General features: G+C 37.2%; 1 long non-coding RNA gene across 1 annotated transcript in view; it reads left to right on the top strand.

Annotated features, from left to right (window-relative positions):
* The first annotated feature begins 951 nt into the window (after positions 1-951).
* Positions 952-3999, top strand: part of LOC104910508 — a 6034-nt gene continuing 2986 nt past the window's right edge. Inside the window, exons 1-2 of the long non-coding RNA XR_004159437.1 lie at positions 952-1388; positions 1466-1630. This is a non-coding gene — a long non-coding RNA (uncharacterized LOC104910508). The remainder of the gene's footprint in view (positions 1389-1465; positions 1631-3999) is intronic.

Here is a 3999-nt window from a genome sequence, read left to right as displayed (position 1 = left end):
AGCCAACTCCTTCTAGTACTTGAAGGGGGCCTACAGGAAAGATAGGGAGGGACTTTTTATTAGGGCACATAGCGACAGGATGAGGGGAAATGGCTTTAAACTGGAAGAGGGTAGATTTAGACTAGATATTAGGAAGAAAATATTTAATGTGAGGATGGGGAGACACTGGAACAGGTTGCCCAGTGAGGTTGTGGATGCCCCCTCCCTGGAAGCACTCAAGGCCAGGCTGGATGGGGCTGAGAGCAACCTGGTGTAGTGGGAGATGTCCCTGCCTATAGCAGGGGGTTGGGACTAGGTGATCTTAAAGGACCCTTCCAACCCAAACCATTCTATGATTCTTATCACACATCTTATTTCTTAGAAATAAATACAGTAGAACCTTTATATGAATGCTGTTGCACAAATTGTGTGGTGGATGCTGAGTTCATTTTAGCTTTAAACAAAATAAAGCAAGGTTATTTGGGTTCCTAAAGATAATTAAATGAACTCTGCCTTTTAGTTATTGTTTATTGTTGTAAATTACAAGTTTTGTTCTGCTTGCAGTCTACTGTGAGCATTACTCCGTGAAGTTCTCTAATGGAAAGTAGAAATCAGTTTATTACAATGCGTACAGTCAGTAATAGAAGGAAATGCACTATTTATATATACTGATCTTTAAACAAAAGCTTTTTCTAATCTGTTCTTTCATGGTGCTCTTGGTCAAAAAATTCTTAGTACAGTCATATTTTTAATAAACTTTTATAATAATTTTATTCATAAACTTTTATAATAAACTTTTATAATTAAAGGGACAAATCAGAAATTCTATTCCAGCACTAGGAACTGCCACGCTGCAGAAAATGAGACTTTACTTTTCAGATATTTGAAAAAATGTCAATTAAATACGCTGAAGCATTCCCATAGCTTGTTAGAGGTAGCTTGATCTATTCAACTTCTCATTTTGATAAATGTACTACTTTTTTTTTGTAGTGTTACTCTCATTAATTATTCTTGAGGCAGTAATTCAACAAAATCTTTTACCAGGACCAGACCTACTGTGTCATGTAATGAGCCAACAAGAAATAGAGGGGATACCCGCAGAGCCAGAGTAGTTTGGTCTTGAATCTGTATTCTAATGTTGTAAATTGTCCTTGGGTCAGAGGATACAGCAGTCCTCCCCTTCATTGAGTTAAAATGGATGTATGTTATTAGAAGAAAATCAGCAAAGCAGATAACCAACATTACATTTTTTTTTTTTAGTACTTACTATTATTAAGGCCACAGAACCCTGGATGCATTAAGTTAATCAGCTTGTCCTGCACTGACAGATTTCTTCATATCATCTTTGAAATGCGATTCCTCATTTCTGCTCCAAGAAGTCCATTACAAATGTCTCCTACAGCTTTCTGGTACGTCTCCAGTTTTAGGCTATTTCAGAAGAGGGAAAATAAGCACTGGAGAGTTTCTAATTTCATTGCTTTTTCAGCCATCTCATCTCTTTTGTAAAAGGAACAGCACTTGAGGACCACTGCTGATGGCAGGTATGACAATGTGCAAGGAGGGGATGTGTTATGTGCCCAGAGAGCAGGACCTAATATGACGTTGATGGCCTTGGAGCAGTTTTTCTGAAGATTGGACTCCTACAGAACCAGTAAGAGATCAACTGTATCCCAAATGAGCTTTACTCACCAAATGACCTTGAGAAATGATTGCAAGTAGAGCATATTTGCAAATCAGTTCTGCCATAGGAATAAAACTCTGAACTTCACTCATCATGATGTGCAGTGAGGAGCAGAGGAGGCTATATTATCTGAAATGTGCTCTGATACTCTAGGATATTAATTGAGAGAATGTATCATCAAGGCTTCAAACAATTACCTTTGTGGGATGCGTTTTGGAACTGATGGAGCCTTAAAAAAGCTAATTGTTTTGCCTGTGTCGAGTCCCAGTTGTTACATAAAAATGAATTTAATTTTCCTGCAGTGAACAGCTTGCACTTCTCACAGTTGTACTAACACCACAAAAGAAAAAATCAGCAGAAAGTGAAGATTCAGACTGCATGCAGATCTCTTGTGTGGCTCTTTAACCCCCAGGCCAAGAGGCCAATATCCTTAGGAATACTAAGTGAACCCTAATTTGGTGGAGATGCTCATAAAGCCAAGAGAATGGCTAGCAGTTAAAAGAGTAAGACTATCATCTCTCTCAACCTAAGTAAATCTGGACATTCATTATGAAGGGACACTTCTTGCAGGGATATTATCTCCTTGCTTAGCTGTTTTTATTGTTATACCCCACCTGAGCTTCCCCCCTTTCCACCTCCCCCCCCCCCCAACGAAAAAAACAACAACACAAAACAAAACCCATGAACAGTTTTATAGTTAAAATTACTATTAATGATCTGTTTTGGAGTTTGTGTCTTTCTGGTTCCTACTGGGTATGAAGAAATGAATACCTGTGAAACTGACCAGTGCCAAGTTACTCCTCTGAAGAAATTTTGCACTACAAGTAGCCTTAAAAATCCTTTTATACACTGCTTTGTTCATAGCGACAGGAATAAATGTTTCCTGCTAAAAATGTCAGACTACTGTGGCATTCAAGCAATATAGATATGATCCTTCTCCTGCTAATATAAAGCAAACATTTGATTAACTGGACATAAGAGCAGAGCCAGTGTATTCAGTCTTGAATGTCAAACTACTATTCTGCTAATTTCCCAGAAGAGTGCTCTTAAGCCTTATTATTAAATGGATCATCATAAGAATTTGACAAGGACACAAAGAAGTGTTTGTATTTATTGAAAAGAACTAAATTTGAATTGTGATGGTGTTATCTTTTCTTGTATTTCCTAATACTAGTTTGTAATGAAAAAAAAGTACTAAATTTCAAAGATTTTTGAATATTTCTTTTCAAAACCAAATAAGATTAAGAAAAATATCTTATAGTTATACAGTATTTACAACAGTGATGCTAGTTGTACCACTAATGCACAGCTTTTGGAAAAGACTACGACTACATTTTCCTGTCACCAGTAGTATTCTTTCTGGGGAAATAATATTTTTGACAAAGTATGTGTCAAAATCAATGGGTATTCCATCCAAGAACATATCGTATTTTTACTATAAAACGAGGCAAAGTTTGTTGAGGAGACCAGGAGGTCATGGTAACCTTTGGAGTACAGCAGATGTCACTATTATTTCTGAGATTGCAGAGTTTTAAGGTGCTGTGGTTAGACTTGCCAATTTAGATAACTTCGTACCACAGTATGACAGAGATCATCTTAATGGCATAGGACAGTGCATTATGAACGATCACAGGGCAAAACTGTCCTTATTGAATGGTTGGAAAGAAAATGCTTGCACTTCAGAGAAACAGTTTGAGAGTGGTACGGGCATGTGTACACATACTCATTTATCACTTCTCACTTCCTAACATTTCAAAACTTGCAATAAAGTTCCTGGTCACATGTGGGAGTAACAGTGTTCAGTGGTGTTGTCAGGGGCAGACATTTCAGAAGGGTCTGTTTAGGCTGTATTCCTTTGTCACTGGCACAGTATGGCTAGCTAATCATAGCAGAAATATGGTTTTTTTTTCTTTCTGTTTCTGCCTTTCATTTCTCTTCCTATCAAAAGTCACGTTAATTGAAAATGAACAAAAACAGCAGCTCTGTCTGCCTTCATTGGAACGGCAACACTTAACCAATTACACTAGCATCAAAACCAATCAATTTCAGGAGTCTCCATTAGGTAGCGCGTGTAGCACGCCTTAGAAAGTAAGGTTTGTTTGTTTCTCATTCAAAAGCATACAAAAGATATTAAGTAAAAGAAAAATCTGATCTTAGAGATTACAAACGATACATCATGCTCAAAAATTGTCCCCAACTTTACCTAATAACCTTGATAAATGACTTCCATGAGTATCATGATTTTATATAATTACTTCAGCCGTGAGGGCAGAAAAAGAAGAAGCTTGTCTTGCACCAGAACACTGCATTAAGGCTGTTCTTGGGCTTAATTTTTTTTT

Source organism: Meleagris gallopavo, chromosome 4, assembly GCF_000146605.3.
Source record: "Meleagris gallopavo isolate NT-WF06-2002-E0010 breed Aviagen turkey brand Nicholas breeding stock chromosome 4, Turkey_5.1, whole genome shotgun sequence".
NCBI lineage: Eukaryota > Metazoa > Chordata > Aves > Galliformes > Phasianidae > Meleagris > Meleagris gallopavo.
This window is presented reverse-complemented; position numbering and strand designations above follow the sequence as displayed.